We start from the raw sequence: 26,489 nt of genomic DNA, 5'->3' as shown, positions 1-26,489 counted from the left end.
AGATGTGTAAAAATTCCTATTCAGAACTTTTGCTGAGCAGAGATTTGGTAGGTGGTAATTTTCATCAGAAGCCTTACATTTCAGATTCTTTCTTACGTTAGTCAATGTTTTATTTTAATGGTCTGTTAGTAATGATGTTTTCCATCAATATGTTTACAACTGTAGTATCAACTATGTGAAATAAATACTTTGCTTCTCATTGATCCCCTTAGCTTTTTCCTTGAACACTTCAAAGCAATATTTTCTTGCTGTCAGCCTCTAAAAAACCCAGGGGTAAGTGCTCCTAGGTCAAGTTACTTTTTCTCAGCCAAACCCATTTCATAAAGTTGCTCGGACACTAGAATTCCCCTAAGTTTCTTGTAGGAAGGATAAGACCCAATGTATGAAATAGAAAATTACCACACGTTTTGCATATAGAAGATTCAAGGTTCAGTTTCTAGCATCTCTATGCAGGGCTGGGAAAGAATGCTGTTTGAAATGCTGCGGTTAAAATCTAAACTATGGTTTGTTTAAATTAAGCCAACTTCAAACTGTGGTTTATGAAGTTGCCTTGTTTCAAACAAACCACAGTCAAAATTAACCACAATTTAGGAGTCAGATGTAATGCTAAACTGCTAAATGAAAGCTTCCAATCACTTCATTGTAGTCACACTGGAAGAGGAGAGGGAGTTAGAAAGCCCTGGAATTTAAGGATCTTCTAGGGTCATTCTCATCAAGATAAACTATGGTTCAGCATGATACCTAAATGCAACCAGTGTCAACTTTGACTGACACCAGCTCTCTATGGTCTCAGACAGCAGTGCCCACCTCCTGCTACCCATGATCATTCTAACTGGATGTACCAGGGATTGAATGAAGATTTTATGCCTTCCAAGTATGTGCTCTATCACAGAGCTATGGCACTTCACCTACTAGTTCCCATTTATGTGAATAATGTTACCAAAAACACTTCCTTGAAGCATCAGCCATACAACACTAGTGTCAAAGGTTTCAGCAATTGGTGCACAGCAAACAGTACGGTATCAGGACTTCATATGTCATTTATTATAGCCAGCCTCTTATTTTCTGCTGTTGGCCCACTGAAGTTGGGATGGGCAGCTTTTTAACCTTTGTATAACACCAAAATGGTCCCAACCGCCATAGCTAGACCAATGTAAATACGAGCACAAATAAAGGTGTGCATGATACTCATTTGACAGTCTGGCTTTACCCAAAAAAGTCTAAGTTAAAGAGGTTTCTATTAACACAGTTAAAAACTCACACTGAAATATGTTATATTATGTGTCATAGTTGCCTTTGACTGGACTAAACCATCCAGGGGTCCTTTACCTTTTACCATAGTAACTGGCACATTAACACTATTATTCACCAGTAAAATGATTGCAACATACATCAGTGAGGTCCCGGTTATTCAGAAGCAACATTAGACAATCCTAACCCATTTATCTCTATAATCGAGAATCACTATCACTTGCCTGACAGAAAAATAGACAACTGTGATCTAGCTGCTTTCTGGAATTATTAGCAACTACATTTTTTTTTTAAAAGTAAAATTGTAATTACCTCATTATCATAGAAAGGAACATCAAAAGGCCAGTCAGTATATTAGAAAAGCATTTCATGATGAGAAAGAGGCATGTCCTGGGCCACAACTCTTGTCAGTTTTGCTGGATTTTTAAATGACCATTTCAGCCCTATTGCTCCTTGACAGCTATATCTAAGATAGCAGGGATTTTTTATTTTAAAAAATCAGTCTTTCAAAAACAAAGCACAGGCTAAAATTGTGGATTTGCACATGTCCAATTGATTCTAGATGCCATGCCTGGCTTTCATACAGGCATGCATACAATCAGAGTACTAAAGCAGAAAACAATCTCAAATAATGCTGTGTAATTGTGGACTGGTGTTTAAATAAAGATAAAGGTGAAAAGGAACTGTGGATGAAGAACTTTGACCCACTATAACATTTATAATATGGTATTACCACCATAATACAGAAACAATGTATTTTCCCCAGCTTAATTAAAGGCACTATGCATATGGAAGCAGGATGCCATCTACATCCCTAGCTAGATGAGCATGTGTCATTAACTGTCATGTGTAAGCCTGTTTGCCCCACTGTTAGAACACCCTCCGTCCGCAACAAAACAGAACTGTGGAGGGTGTTCTGCAAGGTCAAGGTCTTGCTGCTTGTCTGCTCTGCCCCAGGGCTGGGAAAGATAAGAATGCTGCACGCCAGAAAGCGTTCCTCTCACCAAGAGGCACATTCCAGTGGTGATGTTGCCACTTATGCTTTCTGCCACCTGAGACCACCCTGCCTCATGGGTGGGCTGGCTCTGATGACAGAACATACATAAAAATGCTGCACAAGTATATAGCATCTAAACAATCTCATGAACTTTAAAAATAATAATACGGTCAACAAAATCACTTACATACAGATTCACACTACCCAAATCTAAATACACAACCTCCACATACACAGTCACTCAACAATCAGACTCTCCTTACACCACAACATTGCTCCACCACTCAATTCTCACTTTACTAAAAATGCTCAAAACATTTTATTTTATTGGCTGTGTTCAAGCATCACACTAAACTATATTTTTAGTTTGACACAAATAAGCCCAGGTGAACCTCAGGCTCACAATCTACTTACCCTCTTTGCTCTAGTGCAGTTGTGAGGAGTTTGGAGGTTTCTGCTTACCCAGCTTCTTGTCAACTGGCTAACTGTGGTTAATGTTAACTGTCATTTCTCTGAAAGAAGTTAATATTAACCAGATGACACAACAAGCTATATTTAAAGAAAAACAGAAGCAGAAGTTTCGAAACTCATCTCCAATGCCACACAAAAAGGGGTGGGGTATGAGTCTGAAGCTCATTCACAACAAACAATAGTTTGTTTATTTATATTTGTATCCCAGCTTTCCTCTAAAAAGCGCACAAAAGAGCATACATGGTTCTACGTATCTTCAACTTATCCTCACAACAATCCTGTAATGGTAGGCTGAGATACATTTTCCCCTAGGTCACCTGATCTCTCCAGTCCTAGTCCTACACCACAGTGATACTCGTAGCACAGCATATTAATGTTTGTGATGAAGCCTGAGGTTCTACCTTCACTATTTGAGGCACTATACCTCTGTGTGGCTGTTGTTGGGAGTTGCAGGTGAGGAGAGTGCTGTTGAGCTCTGGTTCTGCTTCTGGGCATCTACCCAAGGGCATCTGTTTGGCCAATGTGAGAGAAGACTGCTGAATGAGACAGACCGGCATTTGGCCTGATCCCGCAGGCTAAAGGAGGATGAACCACAATTACTGACAACATCCATAGAGACTAAGCAAACTTAGATTTAATGACAAGAAATAGAAACATTATTTCCTCGGTCAATAAGACTTACTTCTAAACCTAGGGACGCTCACATAACAAACAACAGTCCAATACTGATTAAGCCTATTTGTTATGATCCACAGCTGACATAATAAAGAGCATCTAAGAATAAGACTGTTGGCCTCATGAAACAACCTCAGGCTGCACTACAACAAAACAAATAGGGGTAATCTACAGGACTACAAATTAAGAATACTGATCAGAAAATATAGCTATCTTGAAAAAATGGATTTCAGTAATCCAGATTATTGTTCCTTGGGGGGAAATGTTTTGTCTGTCCAACAACATCTTGCCAATTTTTAATTTTTATTTCTGGATAATAATTCAATGATACCCATTTCCCCCCTGTGATTTCTTCCATATCCCCCCCCCACACACTTCATATTGTTACAAGGCAACCCAATCTCTGAGCAGTGCGAGATTCTAGAAGTACCAGCACGCTTACCAGGCTCTGTGTTTCCTTATGGAACAAAGAGACACAGTGGAGACTGTGATGCCTTTATGATATATGATTTATTTACACATGTATACAACCTGGACCTAGATGGAGAGAGGGCAGAGAATTCACACCCCAAGAGGGTCTTGTTCCTCCTATTGCTGAAGCATTGGATTCCAAGAGACCCCAAACATCATGTCTGATCTTCTCTGCAGCATAAAACAGACTGCCCACATCATGCTCTGCACCACCACCCCTCCAGCTTGCAAAAGGGACTTTTTCCAATTCAATTACCTCATCTGCCACTGCAATTTTGCCCTTCCCTCCTAAAACTCTGGCCTTTTTTTTTTGTTAACTTTATCATCTCATGGAGAAGCTTTCCCAGTTTCTCTCTGACCCAGAGAGTCTCTGTTAATGGCCTTCCTAAAAGGCCCAACCATTCCAGCTATTATTTCTTGATGGTTCTCTTGCCAGGCTGTTTCCTGGACACAGAAAAACTGGTTTAAACTCCAGCCCCCACTAGATCTTGGAATATAGGGGTGGCTTAAATTCTAACCCTTTACTGCATCCAGATATTTTAGGATAGTATTGCCTAGCCACAAACTTATAACACCGTTGAACGCTTTTCTGTCTATTATATTTAAGATTAGGACACAATAATTGTTTAACATGTATGCAAGTCCTCAGCAGATGTGTCATCCACATTCATCTACGATTTGCTCAAAGATATTGTGATGTGCATGAATCTCCATGCTTGGATGAACAGCCATGGACAGTATAATTATTACTTTATTATGATTTATTAAATTTGTATACCTCCCTTCATCTGAAGATCACAGGGTGGTTCACAACATATGCAGGTAACATTTCCTTTTACAATTCCTATTTTCAAAGCAGCCATGAAGTGGAACCGGGCCTAAACAGCAGCAGATTTAGTGTACTGTACAAATCTATGTGAGCATAGGATTGTACCTGTGTGAGACAGTGGCAGAGCAAGCTGATCAGGCACCTGGGGCAACACGCATGCCCTGCACCCAGGGGCGGGGCCAGCTGTCCATATGGGCGGTGCCAGCCAGAGCAGGATGCTCCTTGGGGCCTCTGAGGGGTCTGCCTGCCTCCTCCCACTCAGCTGTGCACATGCTATTTCTGGCGCTCTTCCAACCCAGAAGAGTGCCGGAAATAGCATGAGAGCACAAGTGGGCGCGCACGCTCTGGCCCACCAAGAGGTCTGCCAGGGAGTGGACCGGACTGGCCTCAGAAAACATTGCTGACCCCGATCTATACTATATACTTTGTCTGAACTAAAGTTTATTAGCTAACCCACACCGTGACCTTTCTTACTAGTCTTCTGTTACAGTCCCTTCACCTCTGTTCTGTACATGTCTAACATACAGTATTTCTGTTATGTAGTGAAGTTTCACCCTGGGCCAGCAGGGGGATACTGTAGATAGCTTTCACTCAGGTCCACGTCAGTTATTTTAGGCTGGAAACTCTGGGTTGTTGTTGCTACAATGTTGACAGCCGGCTGCCTATAAAAGCAGGCCGGCTGAGCTGTTTGCTTGTCAGTTCTATTCCAGCTTACAAAATAAAGAGCTGCTTTGGAGAAATCGCTGTGTCGTCTGCTATGTCAACCCACAACTTAACAATTTCCATATAATTTTACTACAATTTCAGTGACTCAGAAAAACTGGCATTCCCCTGGTTTTGTTTAAAGAGAAAGACAGAGTCCTTTGCACTGGCACCAAATCACTTTTATCTTCTGTCTAGTACCTACTGACATATAATATATACTAGCCACAGCAATGTGCATTCCAAAAAGTTACCTACCATTAAAAACTTGAAATAAAAAGCCCAGAAGTGTGCTATAATAGGCCTTGTAATCTTGGACAACTAATAAAGTATGGGTGGTTCACCTAAATTAAGTTTTTTAAATTAAAAAAATGACTATATACAGAACAACTAAACTTGAAAACAAAAATTCTATAGCAATAACTGCTACCATGCACTTCTCTCCAACATGTTATTGCCTTCATTCAGGCAGCATCGGTTATGCAGTATGATGCCACATATCTATGCAGTCATTAACCACTCTTGCATGCAAAGATAAGCTATTAACCACAATTTACCATGAATGAGCAGCTATTCAACTGTTCCCACCCTTTGTGCTGTGACAGGAAGAAACAAAACCAGAGTGTTGGCACATGTTCAGCCAATTATCTGTTCGGTTTTTCTCTCCCAGTTTTTCTGAACAGGATAACCATAGTATACACATTAACCAAGAAACATGTATTTTTACTATCTTACAATCCATGTTTTATTTTATTTTCCTCTACTTAACTGGGAAATGTGCAAAAAATAGCAAGACGGTACAATTACATTTTCAAAAGCCAAATATTTTACATAGGTCAGATGAACCGGTAAATCCAACTGATTTCAATTGGAATGTACTTTCAAATAAGTTGAACTGCAGTGTAGCTCAATCCTGTATATGGGAATAAGTCCCATAAAGTTGAATGGGCCTTACTCCCAAATGTGGTACCTTGGTTTACGAACTTAATCCATTCCGGAAGTCCATTATTAAACCAAAGTGTTCTTAAACCAAGGCGTGCTTTCCCATAGCTGTGGGGGACTCAATTTACACTCAACAGGAAGCGGAACATGTTCTGCTTCCAAGGCAAAGTTCACAAACCGAAACACCTACTTCTGGGTTTGCAGTGTTCTTAATCCAAGTTGTTCATAAACTAAGCTGTTCTTAAACCAAGGTACCACTGTATAGGGCTGCTGCCTTCTTGGTAGTCACACTCTCCCTGTGGAATGCCGTCCCATCAGACGTCAAGGAAATAAACAACTATCTGACTTTTAGAAGAAATCTGAAGGCAGCCCTTTACAGTGGTATATTGGGTTACAAACACTTCGGGTTACAGACTCTGCTAACCCGGAAGTAGCATCTTGGGTTAAGAACGTTACCTCAGGATGAGAACAGAAATCGCGTGCTGGCAGCGCAGCGCCAGTGGTAGGCCCCATTAGCTAAAGTGGTACCTGAAGTTAAGAACGGTTTCAGGTTAAGAACGGACCTTCGGAACGAATTAAGTTCATAATCAGAGGTACCACTGTATAGGGAAGTTTTTAATGTTTGATGTCTTACTGTGTTTTAAGTTGTTGGAAGCCGCCCACAGTAGTTAAGGCAACCCAGTCAGATGGGTGGAATAATAATAATAATAATAAATAAATAAATAAATAGTTATTATTTTATTATTACCAGCCCAATCCTATGCATATTTACTCAAAAGCAGATCCTACCAAGGTCAATGGCACTGACTTTGCCCAAGTTTCAGCTCATGGCCAGTATAGTTAAACAGTTCTCTGAGCAGATGCACATCTGAGGAAACAGTAGTTCATCTGTCTTGCAGAAACTTTCCCATCAATGCCTGTTTTAGTTCCTAAATAAATCTCACAGCATCTGCTGGGACAGTACTGTCTGTGATTCTTAATGCCCTTTGGAATAATCTGGGACAGTAGTGTCCATGGTACAATAAGCCTCCTAACAGGCTGAGATCTGCAAAGACAGCAATGTCTCTGTTAAGAGCCATTCTTCCAGCATCTGCTTGGCATATAGCTGTTCTGTATCCATATTAAAATGAAGTGTTATGGTACCCGCATTTATATAGTGCTAAAAATATTTTGTAAAGACTATCTTACCTAAATGCAAATTAGACAAGCTAATACTTACCATAAATATTTTGCAAATAAAACAAATTAAATAAAAAATAATAGCCTATAAAAATATAATTCATAAGCTAGAGTAAATCATAGAAAAGGGAAAGTCCACATTCAATCCTGTAGACAAGCAAAGTCCATTAATATACATCCCTTTGTAACATAGATTGCAAACATGCAGAGGACACCAATAGAGGAATGCACAAGTTGGCAAAGGTGGTTTTCTGCTCACATTCTTTTTGAGCAGTTGGTGATGGCAGCCCTAGAACATTAAAGTGTCTACTTGGCTGCAGTCTTCAAACCACTTACTCCAGAGTACTCCCATTTTTGTAAATATGATTATTCTCAGTGGTTACAGCCATTAAGGGCTGCTTCTCATGTTACAATTTCATATACACAAACTGATCCTTGTTTTGCAATGTGAAAATGGATGTAGCTGTGCTCTTTTTTTGCCCAATACAGAAACTGAATCAAAATCAAGGAGAGTATTGTAAGGAGAAGGGAATGAGAGGCAAACACCTACATGGCAATTCTTAAACTAGAAGATGCATGCTGTTCCATAAAACAACCTTGACTGCAGATGGAACTGGGGTCTTAAGATTTATTTACAGAAAAAGAGGCCCTAAAGCTAGCAAAGAGGCCCTAAAGCTGGCAGTCACAAACTTTAATATAAACATAACAGTTACTAAAAATGTAAACCAAAATTCTCAACTGTTTTATGCTTCAAGATACCTCCCTAAGGAAATAACTGCAGTTAAAAAATGGCTTAGAGTGCAAATTATATCCCATCTATAATGAAGTATGGGACGCGGGTGATACTGTAGGTTAAACCATAGAGCCTAGGGCTTGCCGATCAGAAGGTCGACAGTTCGAATCCCTGCAACGGGGTGAGCTCCCGTTGCTCAGTCCCTGCTCCTGCCAACCTAGCAGATCGAAAGCACGTCAAAGTGCTTGTAGATAAATAGGTATCGCTCCGGTGGGAAGGTAAATGGCATTTCCGTGCGCTGCTCTGGTTCGCCAGAAGCAGTTTAGTCATGCTGGCCACATGACCTGGAAGCTGTACGCTGGCTCCCTCGGCCAATAAAGTGAGACGAGCGCCGCAACCCCAGAGTCAGCCACAACTGGACCTAATGGTCAGGGGTCCCTTTACCCTTTACCTTTTATAATGAAGTATGCAAACTATCATGCTTTCCTCTTTCAAGATTTAACTATAGACATACTTGTGTTTTAATAGGATTAAATACGTTGAAAAGAAATGCTTGTTAAGATATCTGCTTTCTTAATTTTGTTCAAATATTAATATAATTAATTATGTGAATGGAAAACAAACATGCAGTTTCCAATTTTCTACTATAGTTAAGAATCCAGAAAACATTGAGTTGGATGCAGAAAGTTTCTTCTGCTCACATTATTATAAACTCAAAGATGTTCTGTTACTTGCTGAAGCTTGAGAGGAATCTACCTATTGTAGCACTAAATGAATTCTTGGACAAGCATTCGTGGAGAACTGCTAGTAGCTAATTGACTTTTGCTCATGGTTCTTTGGATGCAAATTACTACATGCAACAGTTTCACATGATATACATATAATCTGAAGGAAATGAGAGATTTCAATATGTGGCCATTAAAAGTTTAAACCCCAAATGATGTATAATGATGAGAAATGTTGATTAAGAATACGTATGTTGAAGAGTTGCAAAAATCTTTCAGTATCAAGTGCTCAAGGGATTATAGGCTGGAATACAAAACAAAGCAATCAAAGTATAATTAGGATTCTTATGATATTTTAATTTATTTAAATGAAGTTTGTGAACTGATCATAAAGACTTTTACGGTCAGAGAGAGACTGATTTCTCAGCCTGATTCAAGAATGTGGCAGGCAGGAGTGTACTTTCAATGATAGAAAGAAAGAAAGAAAGAAAGAAAGAAAGAAAGAAAGAAGTCTTCTGGGAACAGACTGACAACTGTAAACTCATCAAAGTAACAGGTCACATATTTGCTAGTTATAGATTGTCTTCTTTTCCTGCCTAGTCTTCCTCATTCAGTAGCTATGTGTAATCCTCCAAACATTACAGAGTAATCTATAACATTACTCAGGATTGAATGGCTTTGGGTTGCAACCAGATGGAAGCTACCTTAAAAAGTAATACACCTGAATACTAAATTCGTTTACTTTAAAGACAGGCCTACTGTTGTCAATACCCTTCACTTCCAAATAAGTTTTAGATTTAAAACCTATATCTAAAAACCTGCTGCTATCTCTATACCATATCCCTCAAGCGAAATACTCAAGAATACAAGTACTGTAACTTTAAGCAGTTATTTGCAAACATTTGTGCTTACAGTACCCACTACACAGCTGACAGAAAGACTATGAGGCCACTTTTTTGTGTGTGTGTGGGGGGGAGACATTTATCTTTTATTAACAAGACTTTCTACATCCATGAAACAGACTTACCAAACGTAATCTTACTAAGCAAAACAATGGGAATATGGAAAACACTTTGTTTTGTTTGCAAGCCGAAAAAAAATGTTTTAAAACAATAATGGGAGCCAGGCTCAATCATGCGTAGCATAAACCCATTAAATTCAATGAAACTTCATTTGGACACAACAATCTTATGGCGCAAGGTGAACTCCTTCCACTCCTGGTTGGATTTTACAGAGCAGTGGGCTCAACTACATAGCAGCCCTGCTATACATGGTAGTTGAGGTGGAAGATGGACCACAACACTGGCCTGGACCTGGTACAGCAATCAGATCCAAATTGCACACAACGCTGTCACACAGATGCAGGGCCAGCTCTGGATCCAACAGATCCAAGGCTGGCTCAGCCCTGCCCCTGAAATATTACATTCAGCAGACAGAAGTGGGGAAGCTCCACTCCAGAAGAGTGATGCACAGGTAACTGGCTAACAGTGGCTGGGAGAGGTACACCGCCACCCAATTAAACACCCCCAGCCTTACATAAAGAGGATTCAAATTGTTCTGCCTCTATTCTATGCAAGATTGAGTCTGAATCCATCCCAAACTGCATTTCATACAGTAGTGGTCTAACCTCTGCTTTCAGATAATAAACCATGTAGTATAACAATGCGATGTGTACAAGCAACCTTACCATTTAAAAAAACACATTATTCCAAAGTCTCTAAAAATCTATTCAAGATAAACTGAATTACAGAACATTTCTACACATTTCTAATAAAGCTCAGTCAAAACCAGTGGGGCATCACCAAGTTCAAAACTACTTCTATGCAATTGTGACTCGCTAAAGAAAAGTTTATCTACATTTGAAGTTTTCACAATACATGTATTTTACGGCAATGAAATTGAGCCAGAAATGTTTTGTCAGTTTGTTTCATATTTACAACAAACCATCTTATACAGTCAACTTTTATTTAAGTCCCCAGAAACGTCCTTCTGCTTTGGATGCAACCTGCACTATCCTGGGAGTAAGTCCAATTGAACTCAGTGGGATGTACTGGTGAACAGACATGCAAAGGACTGCCCTATTAAAAACTGGAGTCAAGCAGATAGAAAAATAAAAAAGGTTTTGGTGGAGATAAAGAAGTTTCGGAAGCAATATAAAGCATTTTAAGAAAAAGCAGTATTGGGTTAGATTCATTCACACATTTGGCACCACAAACCTCCCCCATCCCCCCATTAGATTTTTCTAGGTGGGGGGGGCGCCATGGAGTTTTCGTTCCTTCCAATATACACAACTAACCCCTTGGCTGACGCACCAGCTCTTGAACTTACCTACTTAATTTGGAGAGGGGAACAGCCTCCAAACTAGTTCTGCGTTCCAGCACTCAGCAGGAAAGTCTCCTGCATAGCCTCCAACCAAGCGCCTTGGCATTTGCAGTTCCTTCTGGCCAGAACTAGAGGCAGGCACTCCCACCACTGGGCTAGGAGCCGCAAGAAGAAACAGCTAGAAGAAAGTTTCCTTTTCCCTTGCAGGCAGCTCTCTCTCTCCCCCCCCCCCCTTCTTCTTCTTCTTTATTTAATCCCAGCCTCTTTACGCGAATGCCATACGCACCGTTACCTCGGCAGTGCAACAGCTGGAGAGGTTTCCTCTGCGCGAGGGCGGCTCCTGGGAGACGGAGCCTGGAGGCAGGCTGGACTGGCGGGGCCGTGGCTGCTTCTGGAGGCGCCGCTGTGTTTACAGCCAGTTTCATGCTCTCCGCTCGTCCCCTCCCTCTCCCTGCCTCCCTGCCACAGCCTCGCCTGACATCATTCATTCTCTTACATTCACACACACGCCCACTCCATTTCCAAACAGTGAGTCAGCCTAGCCCTGCTCCTATGCGAAGAAGGCTGGGCTAGAAAAACCGGTTGAGACCGAGGAAGGGAAATAAAAATAAAATGAGGGGAGGAAAAAATGAATCGAGCGGGGTGGGAAGCCCTGCTCCACTAAAGGTGGGGATAGAAGGGATCTGCCACAGGGATCAAGGCACGGGTTGGTGCATGCACTGAACTCGCGTTGCAATTAAGAGAGTGGAGAGAGTTGGGGAGCAGATTCTGCAAGGAAACGAGCCAGCTCCTGCGTGGATAATCCTGCTCCTGATCTTCAGGCTACCTTAAACCGTTCTTCAAAAGAAGGAACTCCCTTTAGGATCAAACAGGGGCAGAATCCGATCGTTCTAACTGCTGCTGCTCTTTTCAGCGTTTCAAGGATCCTCTTTCATGGTTTCTTATGCCTCCGTGGTGCACTTTTCATATCAGCTGTCGTCCTTCAAACTTTCCCCACCCACTGCAAACATAAGAGCCAACTCCTAGGGACCGAGGTTCCTTCGCTGCCCCCCCCTCAATAAAACATTTGCCTCCCCCCCAAGTTGATGGGCATTGGCATTCAAACAGTATGTGCACGTAGCGGCATGTGAACAATTCTGCAGGGTGGGACTTACCTGCCCCTCCAATATTTTATTCAAGTTGGCAGCCCTGCCCAGAAATGTACTTGGGTGACTGCCAGCAATTTAGCTTAAGGGTTAAAGACAGTGACTTAAAAAGGCCACCTAGCCTTCAAGTAAGAGAGCACTGATCAACCTGCACTGAATTAGTTCAGGTTTCCCAGACCATCATGTATCCAGAGAGCAAAGTACAAGTTACAGCAGTGATGCTTGAAGTTACTTAATTGGAAATAAACCAAGGCTAGAATCCCCAGGCATCTCAGGTTGCCATTCTAATTCGACTTGCCTGGGAGTAAATCCCACTGATTTCAATAGGGCGCCATCCGCACTATGCATTTAGAGCAGCCATGGCTTCCTTTCCACCCCCAATCCTGGGAGCTGTAGTTGGTTAACAGTGGCAAGAGTTGTAAGGAGACACACATTCCCCTCACAAAACTACAATTCCCAGAGTTCCTTAGGAAGAGGAGCTGACAAGCTGTCAACGTTTCCCTTTCATAAAGGGAAATTCCCTTATTCCGAATAGGATTCCTCACAAGAAAAGGGAAAATTTGACAACCACTCTTAAGAGTTGTAGTTCTGAGAGAGGAATAGGCGCCTCCTAACAACTTTCAGCACCTTTACCAAACTGCAGTTCCCAGGATACTTTGGAGGGAAGAGAAGCTGTGACTTTTCTAAAGCAGCATGAAACTGCTTTGAGTGTATAATGCAGATGAGGCCTAAGACTTCCTTCAGAGTAGGCATAGATAGGACTGTGTTGTTACCTGGGAGTAAGCCCCATTGAGCAATGGAGCTTAATTCCAAGTAAGCAGGCCTAATATCGGACAGCACATGTATTAAGACATTTTCAACACGATTATAGAGCAGGAGAAAAGATACTTACATAAGAATGTCGTTTTGAAAAATAAAAACAAATGAAATGAATCAGAACTAGTCCTGGGCCTTGACAGTAGCCGGATATGCAGACCAGAAGCATAAAGCTATTTCCACCATTTTTGTCTCCGCACCATGCTAAGTATCTTTGCCAAATGTTATTAAAGCCAGAGGAGCAAGGCTAGTGAGAAAATGGTGGCGACTTTACACAGAAAGGGGGGATGTGATTGCAACTGTACAAATGTCACTGGGCAGCAGAAGTGAGAAGCGTAACGAGGACCAACTGTATTATCTGTGAATGGAAATACATTTGGCAATATTTCACAGGTAAAAATGTTCACCTCGAGGAAGCTGCGCACGGAATTTCAATTTTGCACGGCTGATGTTTACTAACAACCGGTGTTCCCACCAGAAGTATGTCTTCTGTAACAAGGGCCTAAACCTGGAAGGAAATAAGAACGCCATGCTTAGGTTTGAAAGCTTTGAGGTCAGGATATTATATAAATACCTGTGGTCAAGGGGAAATTTTACCTCAGAAAACTCCTACAAGTGGTGGTAGTCCTTGAGACAAGAATGGCTGCCCCATTTTCCGCGTGGCTTGGTAGGCCTAGCATTGAATAGCCAGCTTGGCAGTGCCTAGGAAGTGTGCCTTGCGGTTGCTTAGCAACGGTGACAGATTTACCTCAGCCCCTTCTCCCAGGCCAGCCATTTTGCCTGTGTGGCAGAAGAGCAATGCTGGCGACAACAGCGTTAAAGGGAAAAGGCTGCGAGGAGAGTGAGGAGAAGCTTGAATTAAGTGTGCCCCATTTATCTGGAGTACATTATCCAGATGTAGTGGCTAGGAGTGTACAGTATGGATACCCAAATTCCAAATTCCTGTTACTCAGTGAATGGCCACCTGCAATCTTTGCCTCAACAAAGTTGTTTGGATGGTACATGAGATCAGGATGCCATCCTGAGAATCTGGGACAGAGTAGGCAATAAGAACAAAATAAATACCATAAGTCACCCTGGTTTTTTTGTTTTGTTTTGTTTTGTTTTTTGGACAACAGGTTCATGTTGATCAAAACAGCCAAGCTATTATGTTCTTCGCACAGAATGTTAATGAAATTGTTGTTTGTCACTTCTGGCCATTTTATGCCCTGCTCAATATTAAGCAACAGCAATATTTAGCTTTAAATTCAAATTACTTCATATGAGCTGGTGTGAGATAAACAGTTCTTGGGTTGCCTTTGGTCACAGTGAATTAACGCTACATTGCCTTTTTAAGCACAATTCACCTTCCCCCTTAGGAAAAGCCCAAGAGCAGGCCTGTGCTAAAAGCCCTGCTAATAAATTTATAAAGTTACCAACACCTATGTGGAGCCAAAATTATGTAGTCAATATTCCACATACATCATGGGGATGTTTCTGTAAGTCAACAGTCCTTGAATTGTTTTTTATAGTTATAGATATAACTTTTTACGGTCATATGACAAAACTTGCTTATAATATAACCTGTTTTGTCATTTAATGGTTTATAAGGCATTGAAAGGTATAACTTTATAGTATGATAATTTTAATTTCTCCCTTCCAAACTGAGATTATTTCACTAACTGATCACATACAGGTGATCAGCAAATTCCACTATATATTTCAAACAACAGTTGACAACAGATCAGTTAGCTCAGAAACAACGCTTGTTTTGTGATTTAAGGATTTTCAGGCCAAACAGCATGACTATAATATTAGATGCAACCCTTTTCATATTATTTCAGTGTGATATGCTGTACAATGGCTGGGAAGGGTTGCATTACCCTTTTTGTTTGTTACTATATTATGTATATTTGTGTTTTTATATTGTAAACTGCCTTGTGATCCTCAGATGAAGTGTACATAATTTACTAAATAAATAAAACAAATTCTGTAGAATAAGAAAAAACCCCACACATTAAGAGCTTTTATTTCTAAATATGTAAGAAAAATTCTATTCTCAACAAAAGCCTATCAGTAGTGCATTTGCTTTTCGATGGGGAAATTTGATCCCAGTCTCCTCTTTTCTATTTGTTTTTTCTTTTCTTAAAAAAATCCTTCCCAGGGCAAACTTTTCTGTTCATCTGAGCTGAAGCAAACTCAATTTTCTTTTTCATTGCGGCATTTCTTTCATGAGATCAGCAGTGGTATTATTGGAGATGGTATTACTATAAATGGACACAGCCTAGCTCGTGCATTAAAGTTGTGATGATTTCCAGAAAGATGCCAGGCAGTTCTTTAAGTAAGCATTGTGGCTAGAATCCAGGAGACGCACCAAAGTTCGGAAGGAAAGAGATGAAAAATTGTGTCCCTTAGACTGGCTGCACTGTTGTCAGGAGTCTTTGTTTAGACCATTTTTACACTCTTGCTGTATACTTATTTGAGCAGTTTTTCTTTGTCTATTAACCAGTTGAATGTGACTTCTGTGTTCTACCTCTGCTTTACATCAACTTTTCCCACCAAATAGTTAAATTTTAAACTCTCACCTGAGCACCTCCGTCATTAATGGACTTTTGTCTTTATAACAGGCTTGTCAAGTAAGGAGATATTACCCCTCGACTTTGAAGGAAGGTAATGAGTCAGAGAGCAAAGACCATACAGGAACTGTGCAATTCAGTATGTGAAACTAATCCTCACCCCAGCATTCTAATAATACAATCTCCACAAACCACACAGAACACCCATTTTGCTCCCTCCACCTCTGCTATTATCTGGTTGCTTGAAATGCAGAATCATGAGATCAGCATAAGCAGAATTTCCACATTTTTGGGTTCCCTTTAATAATTACCTGCATGTCATACAGATAGTTAACAGATCTGCATTTCCACAATAATAAATGCTACATATGCTAAATTTGTGGCTGTCACCAGGGGAAACACAACAAAATATGCACACTAGAGAACTCAGTTCAATAAATTTTGCCTGAGATCGCCCAGACTCCTGCACAGTTTCTGCTGCAACTGACTCCATCAAAATACTGAAGCTACATTTGCACCAGACATTTAAAGCACCATTATGCCAATTTAGCAGTCATGGCTTCCCCCAAAGAATCCTGGGAACTACAGTTGGTAAGGGTGCTGAGAATTTTGAAGGCATCCCTATTCCCCTCACTCACCTGTAATTCCTAGAGTTCCCTAGGAAGAGGGACTGATTGTTAAACCACTTTGAGAATTGCAACTTCTTATTTAGAAAATACGGATACACATAATGATTGTGAAAGTGTGATTTCTTCTCTAGATTGCATTGTATGTTTATTATTTGAAAACGATAACAAATATTTTTTAAAAGTTTTTATTTCAGAATGCTGGGTGTCTATAATCATGGATACAGGCATACATATGAAGGCATAAGATGGAGAAAGTGGCTAGATGCATATTACCTATAGTTGCCAACTCCCTAGCTGATGTGGCTCCTGTGCCAGCAAGAGAAACATGACAGGAAATTCAGTGCTGCAGCTGTTTACATAACTGCAATTCCTGAATGGGAAAAGTTGAGTTCACTGTTGAAGAAAGGTTTTTGGAATGAACACTATTCTTGCTTGGCTAGATGTTTGTTGCCCAATCTCACTCCTACTAATTGAATACTATTCACAGCTCTACAAACATTACGGCATACATTGATCAGAACAAGTATGGCTACTTTATCTAGACTATTTTATCTACTATAGTAAACTAATTCAGGTCTCTTTGTCTAAACTGTTTTGCTGATGTCATACATTGATCTGGTTTCCTCATCACATTAAGCCAAACTATGTGTGGGTTTTCAGACTGAAGACTGTGTATGTAGCACTCCACCCTTGGTGCTGCTGCACTATCTGTGACTAAACCACGGTTTGGCTTAGTGTTATGTCTGAACCCAGGTTTGTAGTTTGTCTTGTTCCAGACAAACCATGAGCCATAACCAAAGCTTGTTCTTTGCTTACCTCTTGCATTTTGTATGTTGGAGACAAACCACAACCACATGTTTGGATGTAACACTAAGCCAAACCAAGGTTTAGTCATGGGTAGTGCAGCAGCAGCAGCAGAACAACCTGCAGCAGAGCAATGAGACCATAATATTCATTCCATAAAGCCATGCATATATTTGTTCATGCAAAACCATGATTTATATTGTATTTTGCATGTAAGAGAGAGAAGCACAACAAAGCAAAGGATTATATGTGCTCTTTATTTTAAATGGAAGGTTTGTTGGTTTTAAACCAAATCCCATTAGAATAGGTTTTTTTATGAGTGCTGGACATTCACAGTGTTCAAAATTGAAGTAAAGAGGAACTGTAGGTGTTTTAAAGCTTATATTGCTTGCTGAATGTCTTCACAGAATACATAAACAAATGAACAGAATGAAACATATCTTTTAGTGAAACCACTGAAGACTCCATTACACAAACACAGGTAATGTCAATACAGCTTCATAATCCTTATTCAGCCCCTTTATACCTCTTTACTTGCATGGATGAACTAATCGTTGGAACTGTGTTAGGACTGTGACATCTGCCACACATCCAAAAGAAGGACTGTGACTCAGTGCTTTGCATGCAAAAGGTCCCAGCATAACTCCTCAACTTCTTCAGGTATGGCTGGGAAGAGACCCCTGTCTGAAATCCTGGAGAATCACTGCCAGTCAGTGTAGACAATATTGAACTAGATGAACAGAATGTCTTACTCAGAATATTTTTTTAAAAAATGATATTTATTAAATTTTCCAATAAAGACATAAAACAACAACAATAAAAACAGACACAAGCAAAGACAACAAGTATAACTTTCAAACCTTATTTTCTCAACCTAGTTTCAGTAAGAAGTCGGTGAAACTGTCTTACTCAGAATAAAGCAGTTTCTATGATCCCACTGGGAAGAGATACTGAGCATGTTTAGGAGATTGCACTGGACCCTCTTCCTGATGCACAACTTATGAAAAAGCATGCATACAGTTTGTATGCATGTTCAGTGTATACTTTGGAAGGTCTGCAGCTCAGGGGTAGAGTGCATACTTTGTGTGCAAAAGGTCCAGAGTTCAGCCCCTGACCTTTCCAACTGGGGCTCAGAAAGATTCCCATCTGAAAACCTGAAGATCCAATGCCAGTCAGCGTACAACTTAGTCTAAGGCAATTTTCTATACAGTTATATCTACAGTTTCCCAAAGTATGTTTCTCCCCCCGCCCATGTTTTTATTAGCAATTTCAACATAACATATCAAAACATGTCATATTGATTATTTCAGCCCCCCTCAAACCCTCCCTCCCCCTGAGACTTCCCTTAGCTCCTCTCTCTGATTTCTCAGCCCATATTATTCTCTGCATGTTATAAAATTATACAAATCCTCACATTATCTGTCTACCATGTTATCAATCGATAAATTTGTGTATGTTTATTCAAAACCTGCCAAGGAGTCCAATTCATTTTGTTGTCTTTTTAAGTACTTTGTGAAAAATTCCCATTCTTCTTTAAAGTCGCAGTTGTCCTTATCTCATAGTTTGTATTCAGTTTAGCCAGTTCTGTATAGTTCATCAATTTCTCTTGCCACTGTTCTTTTGTCAGGGTTTCCTCATTCTTCCATCCTTGTGCTATCAAGACTCTTGCGGCTGTTGTTGCATACATAAATAAATTCTTTGTTTTCTTTGGCAGGTCTCGTCCTACAATCCCTAACAAAAATGCTTCTGTTTTTTTTTACAAATGTCATTTTAAACATTTTCTTCAATTCATTATATATCATTTCCCATTTTTTTTAAACTTCTCTACATTCCCACCACATATGATAAAAGTCCCTTCTTTTTCTTTACATTGCCAACATGTATTTGACCCGGTCCCAAAGTATGTTTCAAGGGCAGGTCTGTATAGCGTAGAAGGGGAAGACTTCTTTGCAAAGTAGCACCATGTTTATGAATTAAACAAATACTACTGCAAACGCTAAAGGTATCCAGTACTGTATTCTTTTCACACACAAATGCTCTTCTTTTGAAACTTTTGACTACTTATGGGAGTGGTTAGCTGCAAAGCTTCCCTTGCAGGGAAAGTAAAAATTTGGTGTTGCTTTTCCATCCAGAAGAAATATAAAAAAGGGGAGGTTAGGAATAAATACGCCTATGATATGCTGTTGTGGTGGTGAAAATACACTTTGTTTACTGTTTTTGGACACCCAGTATCTAAAGTTAGAAAATGACAGTAATTTTAACGCCACACTTTTGAAACTACACTTAACACGCAAAAGACTGTAAGCTATTTTCGAGGAATTCAGCCAAAAGCTTGAGTAATTAGCTAACCTTCCACTGTGTTGCCCAACCAACCCTACCCTGTCTCACCTTCTAAACCCAGGATTATCCCCACCCAAATGGTATTACCTCCCCTCCCCACTTCCTTTTGAGGCCAGACCTCCCATCTGTGCTCTGCTTTTTAATGCTCTGCAGCTGGCCCACCTGCATTGCATTGCAGGGCAGATAATCCCCAGAAGATTTTGAGTGCAAATGTTTTCTAAACAAATATATTCAAGAAGCCAAAGCTGCTATTTTAAATTGTAAGCAGGTTGAGCACAGAAACCAAATCTTCTTCTCTCAAGTCACACAATTTTCCTGCATTATATAATAAATTTGGGCAGGAGGGGCAGGAACCAGTAACTCTAACGCAATACCCAAACTAGGTTGGCAATCTAAGTAGTTAATAAATAAATATAAATAACCAGAATTCTTAAGCCTTTATTCTTTCCCTAAGAGGAACGTACCCTGAAACATTATTATGAACACCACAGTAGATTTTAATTTAACTGCCAAAAGCCTGAATAAATGGAAATATCTTACCTTCCACATATGTTCCAAGTTGATTTATAACATATAATAAAAACAATTTAAAAGCCAGTTACAAAACAGTACAAAAACAATGAGAGGAGTTAAAAATCAATCCAAAATGGACACCTATGGTAGAGACGTATTCAGCCAGCTAGGAAGGCTTATCAGAACAACAGTGTCTTCCATTGTTTCTGAAAAGTGCAGATAGTGGGTGCCTATTGTATCTTGACAGCAATGATGTTCTGATATCTCTGGAACTTTAAGGAGAAACTCTCAGGATAGTTGCAAGAGTTTTGGAACAGTCCAGGAAAAGTGTGGGCTTGGCTCAGATGAAAGAGAGTCAGGAACACATAAAACTAGATGTGGTAGAATTTTCACTGGGATTATTAATAATGAAACTGAAGTCCATTTCTCATGTTACCAGACATATTTGCTGCTGAATGTATAGCCAAGAGAGGGCTGCAACCAACTAACAGCTCTCCAGTTAGTGTGTCTTTATGATACATATGTTTGCAAACAGATTTTCGTCACATCCGTACTTTGTGCCTTGAAACAATATTTGAAAAGCCATTAGCTGTACACCTAAAAATGGCATGTGTCTACATTCTACAGGAAACACAGTGCTGCAAGAATCTTGTGTACTTTAGATTTGTTAGCTGAGCCAATGCAAAAGAATGAGCTGGCGAAATTGTGATTTGGTGATGACATTCAAGTGGCTCATGTGACCTGCACTGTAATGATCATGCCCTGACTGCACATTGGCAGTCTCTTGACAGACAGCAACTCTGCCGGATCAAAGTAGCAGGCCAGTACCATTGCTGGTGCCATCAGTTTTGGGTGTCAGAGTGTCTTTAAGAATGGTGTCTGTGCCTTTGCCTCCTATTCTAATTAGATAGGATGGATGCATCTCATCATCCTTCTTCCATATTTATTTTGCATGACAACAATGGCAGGAGAAGACATCAATACTGGTCTTGGTTTACTAAAAGCAATGTAGAATGTACTTCAATTGGAACCTATTCCAAGGACGGAAAGTGCTTCAGAGTCTATTTAATGTACCCACATGTCAAAGCAGCTACAAAAAGAAACCGGTAGTTCCACATAAGCCTGGGATGCTGAGCTAAACCTTGAAAGCCTGCCAAAATGAAATCCCTGTGCTTTCCAATCCATTAGTACTTTTTATGGCAGTGTTTGTCCAGACACTATGTTTTGTTCCCAGAATTACCAGTGGGTCTGCTTTGTGAGCATCAGCTAAAAGTGTTCACTTTTCTTTCCACACATAATCCAACATTTGCAAGCCTTGGTTTCCTGATGTTTTCCAAGTGATGGTTGTTTGCTTGTGTTCTGCTTAATATTTCTAAAAGAACTCCAGAATTTACTTTAAAATCAAATAATTATGCACACATAAGCAATGCGCAGATCTGAATGTGTTGATGGCACACTTCACCAGTGGCAAGAAATTCCAGGGGCAATACTACCTAGGTTAGCTTTCTATTGCCTAGGTTAGCTTTCATTGGAAAAGAGCACAGGGGACTTACAATTTTTACATTTTTATATCTTGTCCTTTGTCACAAGGTTACAGCATACAAAAAAAACAAAACATACATACCTAAAAGCAAATTACGAGGAGCATAGGATGCTGCCTTATACTGAGTCAGACCATTGGCCCATCTAGCTCAGTACCTGACTGGCAGCAACTCTCCAGGATTTCAGACAGGGTTCTCTCCCAGTTCTAGCTGGAGATGCTGGGAATTGAACCCGAGACCTTTTGCATGCAAAGCAGATGCTCTACCACTAAGCTATAACCCTTCAAATGCCAAATAACATTAATAAGGTGTCAGTTTTCCAAGCCAATATTACAACTTTTAAAAGCCTGATAAAAAAAGGCTGGGGCCTGAATCTGTACAATATTTCATATTAGTATATTTATTTGTGAATATACAAACAGAGCATAAGTGGAAGCAAGCCCAATAAGCAGCAGACCTGCAGCTCTTCAGCAAGAGATGACTTCCAAAGTGTGCTTAGTCTTCAGTTGATGTCTCTCTTTGCTGCTGTCTTTCCTTGTCTCTGTTCCAAGCTGGTTTGTTTCCTAACTGCATCCACCCACCCTTATGTCAGCTGTTCCCCTGGCAGCAGGTAGGCATCACTTTTTCAAAGTTGTGATAGCTAATTCTTGATCTTCAGAATATTTCCCAACCATTATGTCCCATTGGAAAAATATCAACCAATCTCCCTAACAAAGAAATGGCTCGGCTATAACAAAACTGTACTAACTCAGGTGATACCAGATCCCATTTTGAAATGAGTGTACAAGTCTCTGTTTATCCTGCTGCAACCTCACTGAATGTTGAAACTCACACCCACCCAGAACTTTTCAACATCCTCTCCCCCTCCCACCACAACATATACATTCAGGGAAGGGAGCTGGTCACTGCAGGAGGGGAGTCAGCCCGGCTTCCTCACCAGCCGGACTCATTGCTGTCTCTTAGTCCCCTTCCTCTCTAGTCTCCCCTTCTGCCTCCAGTTCTGGACTGCTATCTACCACAGATTCTTCCATCTCACTAAAGCCTGTTACCTCGTCAGCTTCTAACACCTCCACCCCCTAGTCTGCTCTCTCTTCTCCCTCTGACCATGCATCATTGTCTCGCCACCTTCTTCGCTCGCTCTGAGCCTTCTTTACATGGGGTTTCCCCAGGTAGTGCCTCCCACTACTCCTCTGCGTCCAGCCAGCACATGACATCAAGTAAAGTGGTCTTAGTACAGTTCAAAGACACATTCCGGCCAGGCAAAAGCACCTGAGAAAAGTGTGGACCAAAGTGGTGCATGTATGGCCTGGAGAGAGATTAAAGGACCAAAATAAAGGATGGGGTGGGGGCTGCATTCAGGTCCCTAGTCTGGGATTCCCCATGCCTGTGTCAAGCCTTATGATGACAATGATGATACAGACATAATAGGCAGAAAGAATTTTGAGAATTTTGAGGGAAGGGGGAATAATCAAGATGTATACAATGGGATACCTTTTACCTGTTGCTTTTTTTTAAATGATTTACAATATTTCAATGTAATATTTTGAAGAGCAGAGCAGATTCTGTCAGAACAATAAAATGCCTACCAACTCTCTCGTCTACAGCTGTTCACACTCTTGGCAGTACCACTTTGGCTATTAATTTGAATCACGCTGAAAAGAAAGGTGGAAATTGTGGACAGATTTACACTAGGGGAAGTAAATAACAGTGGTGGTGAAAATGGGATGAAATCAGCAGCTGCAGAGGAACAAGAAATTCCAGTAAAACATTTTCTTCACATCACTGTGCTTAGAGTACCAAATGCATGATGCAGAGGTTCTCTGGAAACATGCAATCTGCGTGCCGCTGAATTGCAGTCTGTGTTCTGAATATTAATTTGATTCAAGGTAGTGCCTGAAAGGACTTCGGAAGGAAATTACAAATTATGGGAATTAGATATTACATGGAAAGGCTTTAGCATCTATAACTGGGACAGATTCCAAGTAACTGCCCTTGCAATATAGGACTGCTGCTGAGTCATCCCACACTGCTCTATAACAGTGCCTTATTTTTTATTATTCATGCTGGCATGGCCTTAAGAGTTTCAATATCATCAAGAAATAATCTAAGATATAAAAAGGACTCTGAAGATTTTCTTTGAGAAGAAATAAGGAGGCTGTAGGGTGGGTGGAACTGATTCAATTTATTAAGCCTTATTTCCTGTTTCATTTACCAACCTATCTAACAGCATGCTCATCAAGATTTGCTGCTGCAAATCAGATTTTAGTATGCAAACACTTAAGATTGAGCTGTGCCAATAGCTATGCCAGCACAACACCACAAAATGTAATATTTGCCCATGCCAAAAGCAAAGGAGATGGTAGAAGCGTGGTAGACAGAGAGCCCTTATAGACTAGTTTCTCACTCCCAGGTGTATTCTGCAACATTTCATTGATGCTATATCAGCACATTAGTGATGGATTTATACAGGATCGCCAACACATCATTTCACTTATGCAATGCTGCCCCAATGCTATTACATTTTTGCTCTCTGCAGGGATGATGTTCCACTATACAGAACCAAAAGTGGGACAAAACCTTAGCACAATTGTGGTATAAAAAGTTACAGGATTTCTGCAGGAAGTATCGGGATGTACATTGATTGGAAACAAAGCAGTATGTCAAGTATTCAAAGCAGGATTGTGCAGTATATAACTGCCCTGATATCATCCTGAGCACGAATCATAATGAATGCACAATTAAAAATATATGCTTGGAGGACTGTTGCCATGTCAGCCATGAGAGATTGCCCCAAGAGACTGCAACCCTTCAAAAGAAAAGAAAAAAAGTATTCTGGTGCAGTGTAATTATGTGATTTAAGGAATAAATTAGGAGTGTGTAGGGAGAAGAGTGTGGCCCTGTCCTAAAATAGAAAACTGTTGCATGTTTTTACAAAAATCAGATGCGCCTGGTGGTTTGCTGGGTTTGTTGCAAGCATGAAGGTGGCAAGATCAAACATTTACCCTGTTTGTAATTAAAAGGATTTTGAGAATTCATCTTTCTATTTTCTTTTTTCCACCTAGCAAATCTTGGATACAAAATTACAGAGCAGTTTCTGGGCAGCAGACTTGTGGGTGGCATATACATAATGCCAGCCAAGGTTAACATAGAAAGTCTCTGATCAAACTGTATCTCCTGGAGGGTGTGTGACATTTTCATAATATTTATGGAGAGTGGCGTATGCTCTGTAATTACTGCTATATATTGGTGTTAAATAATTATATACCGTTTAATTAGCATATTCAGTTTGAATCTTTCCTTACAGATTGGTACTCCACAGTCTGCTATTTATATGGCAAATTTAGATTCCTCTTTTGTGTTGAAAACGGCCATAGTTTTTCTGAAAGCTGGATTCTGGCTCCTCCTCATGAATTTGTATGGATGTTTTAAAGTAAGGAAAGTGGCAGGAAAATCCCCACAAACAAATCAAAACGAAGGAAGTGAAGCTACTATATATTTTGGTCAGGTCTTTTTCTTTGTCTGTTCTTTTGTGCACTTGGACACCTCTTAAGATATCTAACAACATTTTGCATTTGCAAGGTGGTTCCTGAAATCACACCAAGTTTTTACCTCTGCTTGGATATAGGTGGATGCCATTTTGAATCAAGATGGCAGACTGAACATTTCAAAACTGCACTGAGTTTAACTAAATTTGGCATGATAGTTCCTGAGATCATGGAGCAGGGTATTTTTATTTATTTTTTCTTAGAATTCCCAAGCAATGACAGATATAAAACTGCTAGTTCTCATTAAACAGGTCACCTGGAAGTGATTTCTATCCAAAAACTGCAGGCTTAATTTGCCTTCTCCCCCTTGGTCACACAGAGGATGAAAGAAGTCATTCCCCCATCTTTCTTGCCCATTCACAAAGGCAAGAAAGCTAACATAGGACAAGCCTGTGCAAGATTTTACCAAATCATTTCCCAGAATATTTCTAATCCTGGATCTTTTACAGAGTTACTGGGTTAAAAGACACTCTGTGAGTTATTGTGTTCCACCCCAAAGCTATAACAGTTTCATCTCCCTTCCCCCAGCCAGCGTCTTTACAATATACCCACACTACACACCCAACTTGCCATAAATAAGGGGTAGTTTTCAAGTAACTAATCAGTTGTAAACAGTTACTGTTTCTTTTTTAATACCTCCTGTGGTGTTTGTGCATTCTTGGTCATGGAAATCTCCTCCTATGAGCCGCAGCCATTTCTTAGCATTGCAAGCAACTGCTGTTGTACTTTGCCATGGAAACACTCTTGACAGGAGTTAATAACACCTGTGGTATACCCACTGTCCTATAGCTATGAGCCAAAAGTTTATTTTAGTTACCTTCAAGTACAACTGTTTCTCTCATTTCAGTAAATATAAGGACAATCCCTTAATGGGCAGTCACAGTCTTCAGTCTGATTATGCTCACATGGACATGCTCCCATTTTCATATGGTACTTATTTGAAACCATCTCCTGTTCCTCCTGAGTAAATTTCAATTAAGTAAAAACTTCATTTATTAATAATCAGGTAGCAATCTGAAGAGAGCTTTCTAGGCCACAGATCATTCATGGTGCTAACATGGGCAATTGGTTAGTTTATTGGCACCTTAAACAACAAGCTTAGCAGCAGTATGTGGCACCTGTGAGAACTTTGGGGGTCCTGGCACCCCAGAAAAACCTGCTACTGTGCTGAAACCTTCCTAGATTGCACTGATTGCTGTAGGTTAAATAAATAAGGGCCAAAGGCTGGGTTATGGTGGCCCTGTGTCCTACTTTACAGAGGGCAATTGTCTATTTTGAACCAAGAGAGGCATGAAGAGGGTGGA

General features: G+C 40.3%; 1 protein-coding gene and 1 long non-coding RNA gene across 10 annotated transcripts in view; one reads left to right on the top strand and one right to left on the bottom strand.

The window, feature by feature from the left end:
- The window catches only part of SGMS2 (sphingomyelin synthase 2), a 30,234-nt gene extending 18,487 nt beyond the window's left edge, over positions 1 to 11,747 (bottom strand). Inside the window, exons 1-2 of one of the 4 annotated variants that reach the window (XM_079990294.1) lie at positions 11,584 to 11,747; positions 11,304 to 11,452 (exon numbers count right to left, since the gene is read on the bottom strand). The gene's annotated coding sequence lies outside the window, so the exon portion shown is untranslated. Of the gene's footprint in view, positions 1 to 3,143; positions 3,206 to 11,303; positions 11,453 to 11,583 lie in introns of those variants that run through there. The other 3 variants (XM_079990291.1, XM_079990293.1, XM_079990295.1) reach the window with 3 other exon arrangements.
- On the top strand, positions 16 to 24,692 carry LOC307223933. 6 transcript variants are annotated; one of them, XR_013842318.1, is made up of 5 exons: positions 16 to 47; positions 213 to 273; positions 15,865 to 15,952; positions 17,654 to 17,727; positions 23,245 to 24,647. It is a non-coding gene; the product is annotated as an uncharacterized lncRNA (long non-coding RNA). The 6 variants fall into 6 exon arrangements; XR_013842316.1 differs by lacking the exon at positions 16 to 47 and having other exon boundaries at positions 131 to 273; positions 23,245 to 24,692; XR_013842317.1 differs by lacking the exons at positions 16 to 47; positions 213 to 273 and adding an exon at positions 12,588 to 13,651 and having other exon boundaries at positions 23,245 to 24,692.
- Positions 24,693 to 26,489: the final 1,797 nt, after the last annotated feature.

This window comes from Podarcis cretensis (assembly GCF_951804945.1).
Source record: "Podarcis cretensis genome assembly, chromosome: 9".
Classification (NCBI taxonomy): domain Eukaryota; kingdom Metazoa; phylum Chordata; class Lepidosauria; order Squamata; family Lacertidae; genus Podarcis; species Podarcis cretensis.
The sequence above is the reverse complement of the archived record's forward strand: the minus strand, read 5'-3'. Positions and strand labels throughout refer to the sequence as shown.